Source organism: Hemitrygon akajei, chromosome 8 (assembly GCF_048418815.1).
Source record: "Hemitrygon akajei chromosome 8, sHemAka1.3, whole genome shotgun sequence".
NCBI lineage: Eukaryota > Metazoa > Chordata > Chondrichthyes > Myliobatiformes > Dasyatidae > Hemitrygon > Hemitrygon akajei.
Genome location: NC_133131.1, coordinates 67,195,408 through 67,218,768, shown reverse-complemented (window position 1 = coordinate 67,218,768; position 23,361 = coordinate 67,195,408). Strand labels below are relative to the sequence as shown.

The following is a 23,361-nucleotide window of genomic DNA, read 5'->3' as shown; positions in this document are numbered from 1 at the left end:
TTCCTACAAAGTGAGACTTAACATCATGAATGGCTGTGATGCTTCACCCCCAGATGAGTTCAACACCATTTATGCACACTTTGAAAGGGGGAATAAAACTATATCTGTGCGAATCCCTGCAGCTTCTGCTGACCCTGTGACCTCTATCTCAGAGACCAATGTCAGAACATCTGTCAAGAGGGTGAACCATCACAAGGTGTCAGGCCCCAATGGTGTACTTGGTAGTGCTCTGTAAACCTGTGCTAACCAACTGGCAGGATTGTTCAAAGACATCATTACTGCTGCAGCCACCTGCTTCGAAAGGGTGACAACCACAGCAGTGCCCAAGAAGAGGAGGGTGAGCTGACTCAATGACTATCACGCAGATGCACTCACACTTACTGTGATGAAGTGCTTTAAGAGGTTGGTCATGGCCAGAATTAACTCCTTCCTAAGGACTTGGACCCACTGCAATTTGCCTATCACCACAATAGGTCTACAGCAGATGCAATCTCACTGGCTCTCCACTAAAACTCATAGGCCTTTTATCAACACACACAAAATGCTGGTGGAACACAGCAGGCCAGGCAGCATCTACAGGAAGAAGCACTGTCAATGTTTCAGGCCGAGACCCTTCGTCAGAACTAACTGAAAGAAGAGATAATAAAAGATTTGAAACTGGGAGGGGGAGATCCAAAATGATAGAAGAAGACAGGAGGGGGAGGGATGAAGCTAAGAGCTAGAAAGTTGATTGGCAAAAGGGATACAGAGCTGGAGAAGAGAGAGGATCATGGAACGGCCTGGGGAGAAAGAAAGAGGGAGGGGAGCACCAGGAAGATGGAGAACAGGCAAGGAGTGATTGTGATGGGGACAGAGAGAGAAAAAAGAGAGAAAGAAAAAAAAGGGAAAAAAAAAATAATAATAATAAATAGATAGATAAATGAATGAATGAATGAATAAATAAATATGTCAGGGATGGGGTAAGAAAGGGAGGAGGGGCATTAACGGAAGTTAGAGAAATCAATGTTCATGCCATCAGGTTAGAGGCTACCCAGACGGAATATAAGGTGTTGTTTCTCCAACCTGAGTGTGGCTTCATCTTGACAGTAGAGGAGACCATGGATTGCGTTCCACCAGCATTTTGTGCTTCACTTCTTGCTATAGATGTTGCCTGGCCTGTTGCGTTCCACCAGCATTTTGTGTTTCCCTCTTAAAATCACTCCTTGCCTGTTCTCTATCTCCCTCTGGTGCTCCCCTCCCCCTTTCTTTCTCCCTGGGCCTCCCGTCCCATGATCCTTTCCCTTTTCCAGCTCTGTATCCCTTTTGCTAATCAACTTTCCAGCTCTTAGCTTTATCCCTTTCCCTCCTGTCTTCTCCTATCATTTTGGATCTCCCCCTCCCAGTTTCAAATCTCTTACTATCTTTTCTTTCAGTTAGTCCCGACAAAGGGTCTCAGCCCGAAGCGTCGACATCGCTTCTCCTTATAGATGCTGCCTGGCCTGCTGCATTTCACCAGCATTTTGTGTGTGTTTCTTGAATTTCCAGCATCTGCAGATTTTCTCATGAAGGCCTTTAATCACCTGGACAATAGTAATACCTACGGGCTGTTGTTTATTGACCATAGCTCAGCTTTCAACACAATCATACCCTCAGTTCTAATCAACAAGCTCCAAAACCTGAGCCTCTGCACCTCCCCTGCAACGGGATCATTGACTTCCTCACTGGGAAACCACAGCCAGTGCAGATCGGAAATAACATTTCTGCTTCGCTGATAATCAACACTAGAGCACCTCAATGATGTGTGCTGAGCCCACAGCTCTGCTCTCTCCACACCCATGACTGTGTGGCTTGGCACAGCTCAAATGGCATCTATAAATTTGCCAATGACACAGCCATTGTCGGCAGAATCTCAGATGATGACGAGGAGGCATACAGGAATGAGATCAGTTGGTTGAGTGGTGTCACAACAACAATCTTGCACTCAATGTCAGTAAGAACAAGGAACTGATCATGGACTTCAGGAAGGGGAGCTTGAAGGAACATATACCAGTCCTCATTGAGGGATCAGCAGTGGAAAGGGGTGAGCAGTTCTAAGTTCCTGGGTGTCAACATCTATGAAGATCTATCCTGGGCCAAACACTTTGAGTCAATTACAAAGAAGGCATGACAGTAGTTATATTTCATCAGGAGTCGGAGGAGACTTGGTTTGTCACCGAAGACACTCAAAAATTTCTACAGATGCACGATGGAGAGTGTTCTCAAGGTCAAGTCTAATTATCATTCAACCATGCATGAATACCCATGAATACAGCCAAATGAAACAGTGTTCCTCTGGGGCCAGGGTGTGAAACACAGTACCGACAGTCGCAGCAGTAAACCTGCAGTCACACTAAAACACGTCTAAATAGCCCAAGTCCGTGAGTGACATGTGCTGTAAAACAAGCTGCAGCTCCTTAGAGAATAGAGCTCGAAGCGAGTCAGCTCAGTTGGAAGAATGAGGAGCTGATAGAAAGGAGCTACAGGAAGGTAGTCACCCCTAAGTCACAGGAGACAGGTACCTGGGTGCCTGGCAGGAGAGGGAAAGGGAATAGGGAATACCCCTGTGGCTGTTCTCCTCAATAATAAGTATATAACTGTTTGGCAGGGTGGGGTTGGAATCTGCTAAGGAGAAGCCGCAGCAAGCAGATCTCTCGCACTGAGCCTGGCTCTGTGGCTCAGAAGGGAAGGAGGAAGAAGGAGAATACAGTAGTGAAAGGGGATTCCATAGTTAGGGGAGAAGACAGAAGATTCCATGGATGTGAAAAGATATCCAGATGGTATTTTGCCTTCCAGGTGCTAGAGTCAGGCACACCTTGGTTGGGGTCCATAGCCTTCTCAAGGGGGAGGTTGAGCTGGCAGAAGTCATGGACATTGGCATCAACAACACAGGTAAGATATGTGAGGAGGCCCTAAAGAGAGAATTCAGGGAGTTAGGCAGAAAGGTGAAAAGACTCACTCTGGGTTAGTAATCTCTGGATTGCTGTCTGTGCCATGCGTCAGTGAGGATAAGAACAGGATGATCTCGCAGATATATGTGTGGCTGAGGCATTGATGCAGGGGGCAGGGTTTCAGATTTCTGGAGCACTGGGATCTCTTCTGGGGAAGGGATGACCTGTTCAAAAGGGATGAGTTACACATGAACCCGAGACGAACCAATATCCTTACTGGAAGATATATCAGAGCTGTTGGGGAGGGATTTGGCAGGGGGATGGGACCAGAATGATAAAGCTGAGGATCAGGCAGTTGGTAGACAAGTAGATGCACCTCCAAATCTTGGCTGAAAGAAGATGATAGTTGGGGCTAAAGTTGATTGGAAGGGGGCACTAGCAGGAATGATGGCAAAACAGCAATGGCTGGAATTTCTGGGGACAATTCGGAAGGCGCAATATAGATACATCCCAAAGATGAAGAATTTCAAAGGAAGGGTGATATACCCGTGGCTGACATGAGAAGTAAAAGACAACATAAAAGCAAAAGAGAGGGCATATAATATAGCAAAAATTAATAGGAAGGTAGTGGATTGGGATTCTTTTAAAAACCAATTGAAGACAACTAAAGAAACCATAAGGAGAGAAACGATTAAATATGAAGAGACGCTGGCCAATAATATAAAAGAAAATTCCAAAAGTTCTCTCACATATATAAGGAATAAAAGAGAGGTGAGAGTGGGCATCGGACCACTGGGAAATGTCACTGAAGAGGTATTAATGGGGGACAAAGGAATGGTGGAGGAACTTAAGAAGCATCTTGTGCCAGTCTTCACTGTGGCAGACACTAGCAGGATGCCAGAAATATGAGCGTGTCAGGGGTCAGAAGTGAGTGTTGTTGCTATTACTAAGGAGAAAGTGTTTAGGGAAATTGCCTGTAAGTTGCCTGGTCCAGGTGGATTACACTCCAGAGTTCTGAAAGAGGTGGCTGAAGAGATTGTGGAGGTATTAGTAATAATTTTTCAAGAATCACTAGATTCTGGAATGGTTCTGGAGGACTAGAAAATTGCAAATGTCACTCCACTCTTTAATTCGGGAGGGAGGCAGAATTAAGGCAATAATAGGCCATTTAGTCTGAATTCAGTGGTTAGGAAGATGTTGGAGCTGTTATTAAGGATGAGGTTTCGGAGTACTTGGAGTCACATGATAAAGTAGGCCAAAGTCAGCATGGTTTCCTTAAAGAGCAATCTTGCCTCACAAATCTGTTGGAATTCTTTGAGGAAATAACAGGCAAGATAGACAAAGGAGATTTGGTGGATGCTATTTACTTGGATTTTTAGAAGGCATTTGATAAGATGCTGTACATGACGCTTCTTAATAGGATAAGAGCCCATGGCATTAAGTATACTAGCATGGATCAAAGATTGGCTGACTGGCAGAGGCAGAGAATGGGAATAAAGGGGGCTTTTTCTGATTGGCTGCTGGTGACTAGTGGAGTTCCGCAGAGGTTGGTTTTGGGACCACTTCTTTTCATATTATATATCAATGATTTGGATGACGGAATTGATGGCTTTTTGGCCAAGAGTGCAGACAATACAAAGACAGGTGGAGGGGCAAGTCGTGCAGAGGGAACAAGGGCTCTATAGAAAGATTTAGACAGATTGGGAGAATGAGCAAAGAAATGGCAAATGGAATATAATGTAGGGAAGTGTACAGTCATACACTTTGGTAGGAGGAATAAAGGCTTAAACTATTTTCTAAATGAGGAGTATATTCAAAAATTAGAGGTGGAAAGGGACTTGGAGTCTTTGTACAGGATTCCTGAAAGGTTAACTTGCAGGTTGAGTCAGTGGTGAAGAAGGTAAATGGAATCACGAGGAAATCTGCAGATGCTGGAAATTCAAATAACACACACAAAATGGTGGTGGAACACAGCAGGCCAGGCAACATCTATAGGAGAAGCACTGTTGACATTTTGGGCTGAGACCCTTCGTCAGGATGAACTGAAAGGAAAGATAGTAAGAGATTTGAAAGTAAGAGGGGGAGGGGAAATGCAAAATGATAGGAGAAGACCAGAGGGGGGGGGGGGGGTGAAGCTGAGAGCCAGACAGGTGATTGACAAAAGGGATACAGAGCTAAAGAAGGGAAAGGATCATGGGATGGGAGGCCTGGAGAGAAAGAAAGGGGGAGGGGAGCACCAGAGGGAGATGGAGAACAGGCAGAGTGATGGGCAGAGACAGAAAGAAAAAAAAGGGAGTGGGGAAAAAAACTAAATATGTCAGGGATGGGGTAAGAAGGGGAGGAGGGGTATTAATGGAAGTTTGAGAAGACAATGTTCATGCCATTGGGTTGGAGGCTACCCAGCCGGTATATAAGGTGTTGTTCCTCCAACCTGAGTGTGGCTTCATCTTGACAGTAGAGGAGGCCATGGATAGACATATCAGAATGGGAAAGGGACGTGGAATTAAAATGTGTGGCCACTGGGAGATCCTGCTTTCTCTGGTGGACCGAGCATAGGTGTTTAGCGAAACGGTCTCCCAGTCTGCGTTGGGTCTCACCAATATATAAAAGGCCACACTGGGAGCACCAGACGCAGTATACCACACCAGCCGATTCACAGGTGAAGTGTTGCCTCACCTGGAAGGACAGTCTGGGGCCCTGAATGGTAGTGAGGGAGGAAGTGTAAGGGCAGGTGTAGCACTTGTTTGGCTTGCAAGGATAAGTGCCAGGTCTGGTACCCCATCCCTGATATATTTAGGTTTTTTTTAGTTTTTTTCTCCCCCTCCCTTTTTTTCTTTCTCTTTCTGTCCATCACTCTGCCTGTTCTCCATCTCCCTCTGGTGCTCCCCTCCCCCTTTCTTTCTCTCCAGGCCTCCCATCCCATGATCCTTTCCCTTCTCTAGCTCTTTATCCCTTTTGCCAATCACCTTTCTGGCTCTCAGCTTCACCCCACCCCCTCCGGTCTTCTTCGATCATTTCACATTTTCCCCTCCCCCTCCTACTTTCAAATCTCTTACTATCTTTCCTTTCAGTTAGTCCTGACGAAGGGTCTCGGCCTGAAACGTCAACAGCATTTCTCCCTATAGATGCTGCCTGGCCTGCTGTGTTCCACCAGCATTTTGTGTGTGTTGCTTGAAGGTAAATGGAATGTTAACATTCATTTCGAGAGGACAAGAATATGAGAGTTAGGATGAAATGCTGAGGCTTTGTAAGGCATTGCTCAGAGCCCACTTGGAGTATAGCCCTAACCTGATTCTGATTCTGATTGTGTATTCCCTTTATCTTGGAATAAAGATCTCGGTTGTCTACTATAACTATGCTTCTCACAATCTTATAAACTTCTCTCTGGTCTCCGCTCTGCTTCTATCTCTCTAGGATAAACAACCCAAGTCTGTCCAACCTCTTATAATGCATCCCCACGATTCCAGGAACTATCTTGGTAAACCTCTTTTGCATCCCCTCCAAAGCTTCAAGACCTATATTTCCTCAGAACGATTGTATGCAAGTAGATCAAGGCAAATAAAAATTGTCATAGTATACAAGACAAGTTCATGAAAGAAATTCAAGATAAATATCCAAAATTATGTAGTGAGATAGGGATAATTAAAATAGCAGCCTTTGAAAAAAAGTGATTAGTTAATTTTAAATTAATTTGGGAGAGATTTGTTTGCTTATTTGGAAATACAATGAGGATAGGCTCTTCCAACGCACTGAGCCACCACCAATTTAACCCAACCCTAATGACAGGATAATTTATAATAGCTTATTAACTAGTACTAGTACTGGGACGAAACTGGACCATCTGAAGAAAACCCATGCACTTCATAGGTAGGATATACAAGCTTTCTTACATAGGGCTTCAGAATTGAACTCCAAGCTCTGATGCCCTGAGCTGGAATAGCGTTGTGCAAAACACTACACTGCTGTGTGCTCCAAACACAAAAGATTCTGAAGATATTGGAAATCCAGAGCAACGCATGAAATGCTGGAGGAAATCTGCAGGTCAGGCAGCATCTATGGAGAGGAGTCGATGTTTTGGGCTGAAACCCTTCACCAGAACTGGAAAGAAGGGAGGAAATAGCCAGAGTTAGGATGTTTTTACAAACAACACAAGACAACTAAAAAATCAATAAGGAGAGATAATAAGAAAAGGTTTTTCAGATTTATAAAGAGTAAAAGAGAGGCAAGAGTGGATATCAGACTGCTGAGAAATGATGCTGGAGAGGCAGTAATGGGAGCAAAGAAATGGCAGCCAAACTTAATAAGTATTTTGTGTCGCTCTTCACTGTGGAAGATATTAAGAGGTTGCCAGAAATTCAAGAATATGAGGGGGAAAAGGTGAGTGTAGCTGCTATTACTATATTTGTTATTACTAAGGAGGAGGTGCTTAAAAAGCTGAAAGATCTAGAAGGTAGATAAGTCACCAGGACCAGATGGACTACATCCAAGGGTTCTGAAAAAGGTTGCTGAAGATATTGTGGAGGCATTGGTAATTCTCTTTCAAGGTTCACTATATTCTGGAATGGTTTCTGTTACGTTGTGTAACTTCAAAACATTAAACTAATTAAAAGGAAGACACTGGACTCTGGGAATGTGGGCGTAACTTCGAGTTTACTGTAAGCGAGGCATGTGGTAGAGTGATGACATATGCAATGCACGTTATTTATACATATGGCCTGTAATTAACTATTTAAACAAGAATAAATCAACCAATATGTTTTCAAAATTACTCAAATATAACTGAAATATTAATTACCAGATCCAGAAGACAAGAAAATTGCAAATATTACTCCTCTCTTTAAGAAGGGAGGGAAACAAAAGGCAGGACATTACAGGCCAGTTAACCTGACTTCAGTGGTTGGTAAAATGTTGGAGTCCATTCTTAAAGAAATGAGATTTTGGGTACTTGGAAACAGATGATAAAATAGGTCCAAAGTCAGCATGGTTTCCTTCAGGGGAAATATTGCCTGACAAATCTGTAAAAATTCTTTGAGGAAATAACAGACAGGATGGACAAAGGAAAGTCAGCAGGCCAGGCAGGCCAGCCCGAAACGTTGACAGTGCTTCTCCCTATAGATGCTGCCTGGCCTGCTGTGTTCCACCAGCATTTTGTGTGTGTTGATTGAATTTCCAGCACCTGCAGATTTCCTTATGTTTGCTTTTGAGAGTCAGTGGATATTGTTTACTTCATTTAAAAAATTTTTTTTAATTAGTTTTTCAAAACATTTTACAAATTAAAAACCCCAAATCCCAATGAGGAGCATTATTACAGTGCAAAATTAAGCATACAATAACAATATGCTACAAAGGAAGAGAATTTAACAAAAAAGCACCTAAATTAAAGACAAGTAAGCTTAGTGTCCTCCCCAAGCCCCACAACACAAGAAAAAAACAACAACAACTCCAGACCGACCACAACACAATATAGAGAGTATAAGTCAGGACAGTCAAACTCCCAGACTGTGAATACACTTAGCAACAGAGGATAATAATGCCTACTACCAGAAAAAAAAGGGAGCTGAAAGCAAGGGACCGAAAAGAAGAAAAAAAAAGAAAAAAAAACCCCTAGTCAAGAGGAAGGTTATGAAAGTACTCGATAAAAGGTCCCCAGACCTTATGGAACTTTAGATCCGAATTAAGAACTGAATAATGAATTTTTCGAGGTCCAAGCAGGCCATAATGTCGTTAAGCCATTGCGCATGAGTGGGCGGGGCAACATCTCTCCATCTAAGGAGGATCAAGCGTCTAGCCAGGAGAGAGGCAAAGGATAGTATTCGGCATTTGGTCGGACCCAGACATAAATCTGTCTTGCCCCAAAAACCGAACAGAGCAATTAAGGGGTTTGGTTCTAGGTGCTGATTCAGAATACAGGATAACGTAGTGAAGACATCTTTCCAGAATTTCTCCAAGCTAGGACAGAACCAGTACATATGGATGAGAGAGGCCACGCCCCTCTTGCATTTATCACAGAGCGGACTAATGCCAGGGTAGAATCGAGATAGTTTAGATTTAGACATATGGGCTCTATGGACAATCTTAAACTGTAAAAGGCAATGGCGAGCACAAAGAGAGGTTGAGTTAACCGATTTGAGAACTGAGTCCCAGCTCTCCTCGGATAAGGAGATATTTAAATCCTGCTCCCAGGCCATTTTAACTTTATCCACAGGGGCCCGTCGTAAGGCTGCTAGTTTATCTCGGATAATTGATATTAAACCTTTACCTAGTGGATTAATGGAAAGAAATAGGTCCATAGCATTTTTCACAGGTATTTCAGGAAAGTTAGGAATTAAAGGAGCAGTAAAGTGTCGGATTTGGAGGTATCTGAAAAAATGAGCGTTAGGCAGGTTGAACTTAACAGAGAGCTGCTGAAAAGAAGCGAAGCAATTATCAATGAAAAGATCTTCAAAATGTCTAATGCCCTTCCTATACCAAACATGGAATGCTGAATCGTACATAGTAGGTAAAAAAAGGTGATTATGTGTGACAGGGCTGGAAATGGAAAACCCCTGGAAACCATAGCATTTCCTGAACTGAGCCCATATACGTAAAGTGTGTCTAACAAGAGGATTAGCTATTGATCTGGGCAGACTACTAGGGAGTGCAGAGCCAAGAAGTGCAGAGATAGATAATTCTTTAGTGGAGCTCAACTCCATTGCCACCCAGTTAGGGCACTCGGGTTGGCCGTGGAAGAAAGACCAAAAGGTAGCACAACTTATATTAGCTGCCCAATAATATAAGCGAAAGTTAGGTAAAGCCATGCCACCCTCTTTTTTAGATTTTTGGAGGTGGATTTTATTAATTCTAGAGCGCTTATTCTGCCACAGATATGACAAAATAATAGAGTCTAAGGAATCAAAAAAAGATTTAGGAATAAAAATTGGGATAGATTGAAATAAGTATAAAAATTTGGGGAGAACATACATTTTAACAACATTAATATGACCTACCAAAGACATAGATAGAGGTGACCATTGTACCAGACTCTGTTTTATAGCATATGAAAGAGTGACAAAGTTTTCACGAAAGAGATCTTTAAACTTCCTTGTGACTGTAATTCCAAGATAAGTAAATTGATTATGGACTACTTTAAAAGGGAGATCACGAAATGTTAGTTCTTGTGCTTCTTTATTAATTGGGAAAAGTTCACTCTTATGTAAATTAAGTTTATAGCCAGAGATCTGGCTAAACTGGTCAAGAAGTGAAAACATTAGAGGTAAGGATGTAGACGGATTTGAGAGAAAGAGTAATAAGTCATCAGCATAGAGAGAAACTTTATGCTCAACACCTCCTCTCCAAATCCCGGTCAATTCAGGACAGTTTCGAAATGCTATTGCCAGAGGTTCTATAGCTAAATCAAAGAGAAAGGGACTTAAGGGGCATCCCTGATGGGTGCCACGTTTGAGATTAAATACTTGTAATTTCTGAAAATTAGTTAAAACAGAAGCAGTAGGACACAGGTACAGCAATTGGATCCAAGAGATGAAACTTTGGCCGAGGTCAAATTTTTCTAAGACTGCAAAAAGGTAGTTCCACTCTATACGATCAAATGCTTTCTCCGCATCGAGGGAAATAACACATTCAGGAATCCCAGTTGGAGCTGAGTATAAGATATTAAATAGACGCCAAATGTTAAAAAAAGGGAGAAGGTTTTTAATAAAGCTTGTTTGGTCATCAGAGATAATGGAGGGAATATGCTTTCTAATCTATGAGCCAAAACTTTAGCTAAGATCTTTACATCAACATTGAGCAAAGAAATCGGCCTATACGAGGAACACTCTGTTGGGTCTTTGCCCTTTTTTAAAAGAAGAATAATAGATGCCTCATTGAAAGAGGGTGGCAATTTGCCGTAATTAAACGAGTCAGATAATACTGAAAGTAACTGAGGAGAAAGAAGTGAAGAGAATGATTTATAACATTCTACAGGGAACCCATCAGGTCCAGGAGATTTCCCTGAGGACAGTGCAGAAATTACAAAAGATATTTCTTCTGATGATATAGGCGCATTGAGTTTGGCTTTGAAATCAGATGAAAGTGAGGGGATATTCAGATTCTGTAAAAATTGATCAACAGAGATATTGTCATTCAGAGATTCAGAGGAATAAAGCCGAGAATAAAAATTTTTAAATGCGTCATTAATTTCTAAATGATCCGATGTAAAGTCTCCATTCTCCTTCCGGATCTTTGTAATATGTTGTTTGGCTTTGGAACGCCTCAGCTGATCGGCTAGGAATTTACCAGATTTATCCCCATGAATGTAAAAGCGACTCTTGCTTTCGAGAAGTTGGCGTTCGACAGGTTGAGTGGACAGAAGATTAAATTTAGTTTGGAGTTCAACGTGCTTCTTGTATAATTCAGGGTTCTTAGTTTGGGCATATATTTGATCCAAATCTTTAATCTGGTTAATGAGGTCTGATCGATCTGCACGGGATCTTCTGTTGAGATTTGCTGTGTAAGAGATTATTTGACCCCTTAGATATGCTTTCATGGCATCCCAGACAATCTGGGATGGCACTTCAGGTGATGTATTAGTGTTAAAATAAAAGGTTATCTGATCCTTAATAAATTTTACAAAATCATCATCCGATAATAAAGTTGAATCAAACCGCCAGTGTTTATTCCTCTGAGGGAGACCAGGAAAGTTCAGAGAGAGGGTAATTGGGGCATGGTCAGAAATCAGTATACTCTGATAGTCACAAGAGTGGGCAAATGGAATAAGTTGGTTATCGAGTAAGAAATAGTCAATTCTAGTGAAGGTATGGTGAACATGTGAGAAAAAAGAATAATCTCTCTCCGTAGGATACCAAAATATCCTTATATCAGAGATACCAAAATTAGAGAGAAACGATTGGATAGCTAAGGCAGATTTAGTAGGTGATCTGGTAACAGAGGACGATCGATCCAGTTTAGGATCCAACCAACAGTTGAAGTCACCACCCAGTATAAGAGAATATGAGTTTAAGTCTGGTAGTGAGGAAAAAAAACGTTCAAAAAAGTTAACATCATCAAAGTTGGGGGCATACAGGTTTGCTAGTGCAACTTTAGTGTTATATAGTCTACCAGAAACAATAATAAAACGGCCATTTGTATCAGATATTTTATTATGGAGTTCAAAAGGAATATTTGAGTTAATAAGAATGGAGACTCCCCTAGCTTTAGCGGCAAAGGATGAATGAAAATGCTGACCCGCCCACTTTGACAGAAGCCGGGTGTTATCAAAACAACGAATATGAGTTTCTTGAAGGAAAGCAATGTCAGCTTTGAGTTGTTTGATATGTGAGAATCCTTTTAACAGGGTGATTCAATCCCTTTACATTCCAGCTCATGAATTTAAGTGCACTAGCCATTATCAATTACTAATGCATAAAAGGCAGCAGGCATATGAAAAGTCAAGCAGTACAATAGCAGTCTGGGAGCAGAGATGTAAACATAGATTCGTAAAATCAAAACATATACATGTCCTGAGCAATAAAGAGAAACAATAAATACAGTGAGTGATGTTGGAACTGGAAAATCCACCCCACCCACACAACCCAAAACTAGACGGCTACCAAAACAAGTAGCTAACCCTACCAAAAAAATTAACCCAAATACAACTTCCAGATCTGTGTCATTAACAACAGTTCCGTATAAATACTATAGCAAATAGTAACTAGTTTATGCACTAGAAAACATAACTACAGATTAGAACACCTTCTGCAGAAATATAAAACTTAATACAGAGAAAATCGGAAGAAAACCAAAACTAACCTACCCGCGAAAAATTATAGAAGAATAAAGTAAGAGAAAGGGAAAAAAAAGGTAAAAAAAAGGAGAGGAAGGGGAAAATTATAAATTCAAGACGAGTATTTATCAACCATTTACAGAGAGGAGAGAAAAAAATTCAGAGATTAGAAAAAAGGGGTGAAGAAAAGAAAAAAATAAAATAAATAAATATTAAAAAAAGGAAAAATAAATCAGCAATTAAACTGTGAACCAACAAACAGGGAGGCCTTCACTAAAGACTTCGAACCTCCAAAACAAGTTAGAGTCAGTTGTAGAACTCTGTAGATAAAGTTATACAAGAATAAAAATAGATTACACACACACCAAATCCCGGGAGAGATTGTCAACAGCCCTTAGAGTTTCAATGAATAATGTCTGAGTGATTCAAGTAAAGTCTGAGTCCAGAAAAAGTAATTTTACTACGAGGAGTACTTATCCACCATTTTAGGAGGTCCGATCAGATTCCGAAGATGACTGGATAGCCGGAAGACTTGCCACAAATGCTTCAGCTTCCTTCACTGATTTGAACCACTTGTATTTTCCAGTATTAAGCTTGATTCGTAGATCGGCAGGAGTATGAAGAGAGGGTTTAAAACCACGATCAAAAAGCACTTTCATTGCGCCTTTAAACTCAGTGCGCATCTTTAAGGTCTGGGATGCAAAATCTTCCACAAAGCGAATGGTTGTATCCTGGAAAGTAAAAGACCCCCTGTGACGTGCCTCTACAATCAGACTGTGTTTTACCTGGTATTGATGGAAGCACAAGATTACTGGTCGTGGATGGGAGCCCAGAATTCCAGGGGGAACGTAGACTCTGTGTGCCCGTTCGAGCTCAGGCGGGTTTGGAAGCAAATCTTTCCCGAATATCTCACAGAGAAACGGTTGGTCCCTGTTCGGTGGCCTCTGGCAATCCAAGAATTCTAAGATTGCAGCGTCTGCTGCGATTTTCGAGATCCACCATTTTGGAAAGGAGTTTGTTACATTTTTCCTCTAAGCTGGAACAGAGAGTCTCCAAGTATCGAACATGACTTTCTAAATCTTCAGAAGTCGAATCGATGCGAGATAGATGTTCGGCATGTTTGTCCACTTTATCATTGATCCGATCCAGTTTGTCTTCCAACTGTTTGAAAGCGGTTTTAAATTCCTTTAAAATTTCGTCTTGGAGCTTTCCGAGTGCAGCCAGGGTCTCGTCTGAAAGAGCCGGAACTTCCTTTCTCCTGGATTTAGAACTCTTGCTAGACATTGTAAGTTAGATATGTTCACAGGCAAGTAAGAGATACCGAAAAAATTCCTAACTAAGGTTTAAAAAAATTGAGACATTTAGTGCAAAGATAGCGACAGTAACGGAACAAAAGTTCAGAGCAGCTAAACAATCGCCATCTTACCGGAAGTCCTACTTCATTTTTCAAAAGGCCTTTGACAAGGTGCTATATAAAAGGCTGCTAAACAAGATAAGAGCCTATGGTATAACAGGAAATATATGAGCATGGATAGAAGATTGGCTGAATAGCAGGAGGCAAAGAGTGAGAATAAAGGGGTCCTGTTCTGGTTGGCTGCTAGTGACGACTGGCTTTCCACACAGACCACTTCTTTTCACATTATTTGTCAATGATTTTGATGACAGAAATGATCCCTTAATGGCCAAGTTTGTGGACGATACAAAGGTAGATGGAGGGGCAGGCAGTGTTGAGGAAGCAGAAAGACTGCAGAAGGACTTATACAGATTGGCAGAATGGGCACAGAAATGGCAGGTGGAATACAGTGTAGGGAAGTGTACAGTCATGCACTTTGGTAGAAGGAGTAAAGGTTCAGATTATTTTCTAAACAGGGAGAAAATTCAAAACTCAAAGGGACTTGAGTGACCTTATACGTTAATTTGTGGATTGAGTTGGTGGTTATGCAATGTTAGTATTCTTTTCAAGACGACTAGAATATAAAAGCAAGGAGAAAAGGATATAAGGATATAAGGCTTTATAGTCAGACCACACTTGGAATAATATGAGCAGTACCGGGCCCCTTATCCAAGAAAGGATATATTGGCATTGGAGAGGGTCCAGATCAAGTTCACGAGTTCCTGAGAATGAAAGGGGTAACATATGAGGAGCATTTGATGGCTCTGGGCCTGTATTCATTGGAGTATAGAATAAAAGTGGGATGGGGGGGGTGGTGGTGGAATCTCATTGTAAGCTATTGTATATTGAAAGACCTAGACAGAGTATATGTGGAGAGGATGTTTCTTATAGGAGAGGAGTCTAGAGCCAGTGTGTACAGCCTCAGAATAGAAGGACATTCCTTTAGAACAGAGATGAGGAGGAATTTCATTAGCCAGAAGGTGGTGAAAATAGGGAAGTGTTTGGCTGTAGAGGCCAAGTCATTAGGTATATTTAATGTGGAGGTTGATAGAGTCTTGATTAGTAAGGGTGTCATAGGTTACAGGGAGAAGGCAGGAGTTGAGAGGGATAATAAATCAGCCATGATGGAATGACAGAGCAGACTCAATGCTCCTGCTGTATGTCTTATGGGAGCCAGAATGTGGAGTAGGAAAAGAGAGGGTGGGTGGAGGGGAGGAAGAAACTACAGAAGTTAGAGAAATCGATGTTCATACTATCAGGTTAGGGGCTACCCACCCAGACATAATGTGAGGTGTTAATCCACCAACCTGAAAGTGGCCTCATTGTGGCAGTAGAGGAGGCCGTGGAGTGACATGGCAGAATGTGAATGTGAAATCGAATTGATATGGGTAGCCACCGGGTCACTGGGGAGAGGGGAATGGGTAGGGATAAGTGCCAGGAGGGAGATGAGTGCGAATGGACGAGTGGACAAAAGAATTACAGAGAGAGAAATCCCTGCAGAACGTGGAGGATCTGAAACTTGAATAAAACAAACAGCCCAAGTAAAATTGACAAATTGGCCAAAATAAATCATGGGACTGGATGTAAAGATATGATAGCTGATAATTATTGGCAAATATTTAGAGAAATGATTAATAATTTACAACCAGAATACATTCCATTAAGAAACAATAACCCCACAGTAACAGCAGTCCATCTGGAAAATGAAATTAAAGGCAGAACTACAAACTGTAGATTAAAAGAGAAAGTTTGCTGTATTATCAGAATAGTGTTCTGCCCGAGGCCAGGATCATTTTAGAATTCAGCAACACATAGCCCAAAAATATCAATAAAATAAACAAATCTTAGACCAAACCAGCAAGAGATACAGCACACATTGTAAAACAAAACTCTAAAGTTATGCATGATTTTGGAAAGTTATGGATACAGCACAGTTCTTCATGGGAAAAGCCCTCTCTATCATTGAGTACATCTACAAAAAAGCTGTATCAAAGACCTCCACCATCCAGGCCACGCTGGCTTCTTGCTGCTGCCATTGGGGAGAAAGTACAGGAGCCTCAGGTCCCACACCAGCAGGTTCAGGAACAGTTATTATCCTTCAACCATCAGGCTGCTGAATCAGTGTGGATAGCTTCACTCACCTCAACACAGAACCTACTTTCAAGGACTCTACAGCTCATGTTCTCAGTATTAATTATTTTTTATTCATTTTTATTAATTATCTGATTTTTGTTTTTGCACTTTGTCTTATTTTGCATATTGCGTATTAGTCTTTATTTGTGTGTAGTTTTTCATTGATTCTACTGTATTTCTTTTTTCTACTGTGAATGCCTGCAAGAAAATGAATCTCAGACTTATATATACTTTGATGGTAAATTTACTCTGAATTTTGAAATTAGGGACAGTAAATATATGTCCCTTAAGGTCTGAGGTGGGTGAAGTTACAAAAGGAACAAGAAAATGAGACACAGACAAAAAATGTACTGAAGAGGAGAGCAGAATTACAGGGCTGCTATTTCGTATATCTTGTACAGTCATTTAAGCAAGGGCAAGTGAGAACGTGCTGCGTGGAATTAAATGTGAAATTATCCACTGTAATGAAAAGTTGACAAACTTTCTTTTAATGATGAAAGATTGGAAAATGTTGGTATTCATAAGTCTGAGCATCCTTGTACATTTATCACAGAAAACTGGTATTCAAATATAGAACATAAACAGTATGTTAGCTTTTATTGCAAAGGGATCAGAGTACAAGGATACAGAACTCCTGTTGCAATTATATTTGGTCATGGTGAAACCAGCCGTGAAGTACCATGTACAGTTTCTTTTAATTCAGAAAGGATGAATTTGACTGAATGAAACATTTTAGAGGTTGACAAGGCTGGCTGTTGTGAAAGGGAAGAAGGTAGTTGGCCCAATAAGGAGAAATAAGTGAATTTGGCCTACATTTCAAAAAGTTCATAACAAACAGAAATTAAATTGAAAGATAAAATTATTAAAGAGATTGTCAAAGTTATTATTGAGTGAAGGTTTAACCTGATTTTGAAGTCCAGAACATGAGCTTATACTCCCATGTTAGGACTGAATTTAACAGAAATTTATTCTTTCAAAGAACCCTAAGTAGATCAGTCATGAACGTCTACTGATGTTTATGATGGAGGATCAGAAATTGGTCATTCAACTCTTTGATCTAGCCTTGTCTTCCTCCTCAACATCATTTTGCTGTCTTAATTTCTTTAACTTTTGATTCCCCTTATTTCCAAAAAAACTATTAATCTCAAGCTTTGAAAGTAAGTCTTAGGAAATTTTGGAATTCTTACCATGTGCACTGTGAATATATTGTTGTTGACTAAATTTCAGGCAGAGACCAACAGATTGTTGGTTACAACGGATCACGGGCTGGAAGGTGGAGTTGGATAGAAGATAAGCCATGAATGACTGAGAATGATAGTGTATGATGTCATCCTCCTTTCCCTTATATCTTTTTTGTAATCCAATTCTAAGCCAAGGTGTTGGACCTATTTCCCCTGAATAAATATGTTTTCAAAGTAATTGAAATTCAGACTTTTAAGTGTTACTAAAATGTCTCAACTATAAGCATCAGACTAACTTGCCATCTTTAATAATCCAACATGAATACTTTATAAACAAGCTGCACTTTATTCCAGACCAGAAGGTCCCCAGGGAAGCTTTCCTTAACAAACATGTCAAATCCCCAGTTATCTCAGTCCAACATTTGAGAATCCGAGTGTGGGAAATGTCATTACTTCTCTGATCAAGCTTTATTTGGGATTGGGTCTGTTTTCAGTCGTACTATGCAGTTGGAAAGGTTTTCAAAGCAGGAGCTCTCCACTCACAGGAATTCCAGGCCTCAGTGGGGATTCTAATCCAAAGGACACCTAAAGGGTAACAGATATAAAGAGAAAATCCAGCCTCTGGTATGAATCACCTAATCAGGGTTAGTGCTACAGTTTACCCCCATACGATTGAGCAACATGACAGTGTAGTAGTTAGCTTAACATGATTATAGTGCCTATGACCTGGGTTCAATTATGCTGTTGTCTGTAAGGAATTTGTATGTTTTCCCGTGACCATGTTGATTTTCTCTTGTCTCTCTGGCTTCCTCCAGATTCTAAAGATGTACGGGTTAGTAGGTTAATTGGTGACATGGGTGTAATTGGCCAGCATGGGCTTGTTAGGCCAGAAGGGCCTATTACATCTCTAAATTATCTAAATTAAATAAAATAAACAAGAAAAAAAATCTATTTTCATTTCTAATGATTCTCCAGACACTCCTATTGGAAAGTCACCTGCTTCCTTTGTTAACTATAGCAAAAGGCTAACCAGCAATAGCTTCATTTCCCATGTCCACTATATGAACAGTGACATACCCTAACTGTCTATACTTGCCTTTTCTTCAATAAAGTGTTGCATCTTTGCAATGTTATCTGAAAGCCTGATTGCGATTTACACTGCGACAGAGAGGTCAGGTCCTAGGCAGCTTCAGGTCTTAGTTCTCAGACTTCATTGCCCAGGAAAGTTTTCTTAATCAGCAGATAAAGGTCTCAACTAGAGAGAGTGTGATACTAGATCTCCCATTAGGGAATGAGACAAGGCAGGAGACGGTAGTTTGCATAGGGGAACTTCTGCATCTAGTAATCATAAAGCCATTAGTTTCAAGATAATAATGGAGAAGAATAGGTCTGGTCTTCAGATTGAGATTCTAAATTGGGAAAAGGTCTATTTTGATGGTATCACAGAAGATCTGCGAAGTGTGCATTGGGACAGGCTGTTTTCTAGCAAAGGTGTACTTGGTAAATGAGAGGCCATAAAAATGAAATTTTGAGAGTGCAGAGTATTTATGTTTCTGGTCAGAGTAAAAGGCAAGGATAACTGGTTTAGGGAACCTTGGATATTGAGGACCTGGTTGAGAAAAGGTGTATAGCAGGTATAGCAGAATTTTCTCTCCATTTATAAAATAATCAACCCTTTCATTTTTCTACCAAGGTGCATGACCACACTCTTCCTGACACAGTATCCTATCTGCCACTTATTCTCCTAATCTGTTTAAATCCTTCTGCAGTATCTCTGCTTCCTCAACACTACCTGCCCCTCTAACTATCTTCATATCGTCTACAAACTTGGCTACAAAGCCATCAATTCCAACATCCAAATCATTGACATATAATGTAAAAAGAAGCAGTCCCAACACAGACCACTGTGGAACACCACTAGTCACCAGCAGCCAATCAGAAGGGTCTCCCTTTATTCCCACTCTTTGCCTCCTGCCAATCAACCACTGCTTTATCCATGCTAGAATCTTTCCTGTAATACCATGGGCTCTTAACTTGTTAAGCAGCCTCATGTGTGGCACCTTATCAAAGGCCTTCTAAGTACACAGCATCTACTAATTATTCTTTGTCTATCCTGTTTGTTAGTTCTTCAAAGAATTTCAACAGATTTGTCAGGCAAGACTTTTCCTTAGGAAAACCATGCTGACTTCAGCCTATTTTATCATGTGCCTCCAAGTACACTGAAACCACATCCTTTACAATCTACTCCAACATCTTCTGAACTATTGAGGTCAGACTAACTGGCCTATATTTTCCTTTCTTCTGTTTCTCTCCATTCTTGAAAAGTGGAGTGGCATTTGCAAATTTTGAGTCCTCCAGAACCATGCCATTATCTACCTTTCTTAAAAGATCATTACTAATGACTCCACTATCACTTCGGCCACCATGTTCAGATCCTTGGGGTGTAGTCCATCTGGTCCAGTTGATACATTTACCTTCAGACCTTTCAGTTTCCCAAGCAGCTTCTCCCTATTAATGGCAACTTCACTCAGTTCTTTCCCAACACTCTTGAACTTCCAGCCTACTGCTTGTGTTTTCTACAATGAGGACTGATGTAAAACATGTATTCAGTTCTTCTGCTACTTTTTTGCCTTTTCTTACTATCTCTTTAGTACTATTTTCTAGCAGTCTGATATCTACTTGCCTCTCTTTTACTCTTTATATATTTGAAGAAACTTTTTATATCCTCTTTATTATTATTGGCTAGCTTACTTTCATATTCCATCTGTTCCCTCTTTATGACTCTTTTAGATGCCTTCTGTTGGTTTTGCCCATTAATTTTTGCTCTATTATATGCCTTCTTTTTGGTTTTTATATTGGCTTTGACTTCCCTTGTCAGCCATGGTTGGGTCATCCTGTCTTTAGAATACTTCTTCTTCTTTGGGATATGTCTATTCTGTGCCTTCCAAATTGCTGCCAGTAACCATTGCTGCTCTGCTGTCCCCTTCCAATCACCTTATCCAGCTCCCTTCTCAAGCCTCTGTAATTCCCTTTACTCCACTGTAATGCTAATACATCTAACTTTAGCTTCTCCCTCTCAAATTGCAGTGTGAATTCTATCATATGATGATCACTGTTACCTAAGGGTTCCCTTACCTTAAGTTCTCTAATCAATACAGGCTCATATCACAACACCCAATCCAGAATAGTTGATCCTCTAGTGGGCTCGACCATAAGCTGCTCTAAAAAGCCTCTTGTAGGCATTCTACAAATTGCTTCTTTTGGGATCCAGCACCAACCAGCAATTCCCCATGACATTGCCCTGTTGGCATGCACTTTCTATCTCCCATTGTAATTTGTAGTCCACATCTTCTCTACCATTCGGAGGACTGTACATCAGGGTGTTTTTACCCTTGCAGTTTCTTAGCTCTACCCACAAGAATTCTGCACCTTCTGATTCTATTTCACCTCTTTCTAAGGATTTAATTTAATCTTTTACCGGTAGAACCACACGACCTCCTCTGCCTACCTGCCTGTCCTTTTGATACAAGGTGTATCTTTGGATGTTAAGTTCCCAGCTATTATATAGACATCCATTAGTCTCGAGAGACCATGGATTTGTGTCTTGTGAAGTTTCCAGGACGCAGGCCTGGGCAGCTATAATCTTCTTTCAAACACGATTCAGTGATGTTCACAATGTCATACCTGTCAATCTCTAACTGTACTACAAGTTCATCTACTTCATTCTGTATACTGTGTGCATCAAAATATTACACCTTCAGTTTTGTAATCATCACCATTTTTGATTTTGTTCCCCTTTTACATTGTACCTCAACCCATTGACTACAATTTTGCCCTATTTTCTGCCTGTCCTTGCCAGCAGTCTCACTACACATTGCCTCTGTTTGTAAACCAACCTCCTTAAACCTCATCTCTATCAGTCCAGTTCCTATCCCCCTGCCAAATTAGCTTAAACCCTCCCAACAGCTCTCGCAAACCTGCCCACAAGGATATTGGTCCCCTTCGGGTTCAAATGTAGCCCATCCCTTTTGTACAGGTCATACCTTCCCCAGAAGAGGTCCCAATGATCCAGAAATCTGAGCCCCTTCACCATGCACCAGTTCTTCAACCATGCATTTATCTGCCAAATCATCCTAACCTTACCTTCAGTGGCGCAGGACACAGACAGCAATCCAAAGATTACTACCCTGGTGGTCCTGAGTTTCAGCTTTCTCCCTAGCCCTCATTTTCCTTCCTTTCTCATTTCTGCTACTTTGAGATCTATGTTTTTGTTATCTCTAAGCTTCAGCACAAATGTGCTCTCCTGGCAGGCCTCCACCTTGCACGTTCCATCAGTTTCAGCTCTCTCATTTAAAGCCCTGGGGCTCACGCCCTAAGCTGGGCTGTGCTGCTTCCTCATTACTACTGCGTTTCCTGATGTACAAAAACTTTTGATCTGGCATTGCCTTACTTTCCTTAATGACCTTTTTGGATCTCACCATCATACGCTTTGCCGTAGCTTTATAACTGCTCTAGGCCGACGGCCCTCTATGATCACTGTACTCTTTCAATGTGACCATTTGCCCAGTTTTCTTAAATGTCACCATTGCCACCATGTGTTCAACAGCCGGGTTCTGGAAATCCCTGAGTAATGCTCTGCTTTACACTACTGCTCAATGCTAGCTGCTTTACACTACTTCTCAATGCTAGCTGCTTTACACTACTGCTCAATGCTAGCTGCTTTACACTACTGCTCAATGCTAGCTGCTTTACACTACTGCTCAATGCTAGCTGCTTTACACTACTTCTCAATGCTAGCTGCTTTACACTATTTCTCAATGCTAGCTGCTTTACACTATTTCTCAATGCTAGCTGCTTTACACTACTTCTCAATGCTAGCTGCTTTACACTACTGCTCAATGCTAGCTGCTTTACACTACTTCTCAATGCTAGCTGCTTTACACTATTTCTCAATGCTAGCTGCTTTACACTACTGCTCAGTGCTAGCTGCTTTACACTACTGCTCAATGCTAGCTGCTTTACACTACTGCTCAATGCTAGCTGCTTTACACTACTGCTCAATGCTAGCTGCTTTACAATACTTCTCAATGCTATCTGCTTTACACTATTTCTCAATGCTAGCTGCTTTACAATACTGCTCAATGCTAGCTGCTTTACACTACTGCTCAATGCTAGCTGCTTTACACTACTTCTCAATGCTAGCTGCTTTACACTACTGCTCAATGCTAGCTGCTTTACACTACTGCTCAATGCTAGCTGCTTTACACTACTGCTCAATGCTAGCTGCTTTACACTACTGCTCAATGCTAGCTGCTTTACACTACTGCTCAATGCTAGCTGCTTTACACTACTGCTCAATGCTAGCTGCTTTACACTACTTCTCAATGCTAGCTGCTTTACACTACTGCTCAATGCTAGCTGCTTTACACTACTGCTCAATGCTAGCTGCTTTACACTACTGCTCAATGCTAGCTGCTTTACACTACTGCTCAATGCTAGCTGCTTTACAATACTTCTCAATGCTATCTGCTTTACACTATTTCTCAATGCTAGCTGCTTTACACTACTGCTCAGTGCTAGCTGCTTTACACTACTGCTCAGTGCTAGCTGCTTTACACTACTGCTCAATGCTAGCTGCTTTACACTACTGCTCAATGCTAGCTGCTTTACACTACTGCTCAATGCTAGCTGCTTTACACTACTGCTCAATGCTAGCTGCTTTACAATACTTCTCAATGCTATCTGCTTTACACTATTTCTCAATGCTAGCTGCTTTACACTACTGCTCAGTGCTAGCTGCTTTACACTACTGCTCAGTGCTAGCTGCTTTACACTACTGCTCAATGCTAGCTGCTTTACACTACTGCTCAATGCTAGCTGCTTTACACTACTGCTCAATGCTAGCTGCTTTACACTACTGCTCAATGCTAGCTGCTTTACACTACTTCTCAATGCTAGCTGCTTTACACTACTGCTCAATGCTATCTG

The 23,361-nt window shown here is 41.2% G+C and overlaps 1 protein-coding gene across 3 annotated transcripts in view; it reads left to right on the top strand.

The window, feature by feature from the left end:
- Window positions 1–23,361, top strand: part of nr1h4 (nuclear receptor subfamily 1, group H, member 4) — a 117,828-nt gene that overhangs the window by 14,751 nt on the left and 79,716 nt on the right. The gene's annotated exons all lie outside the window — the stretch shown is intronic.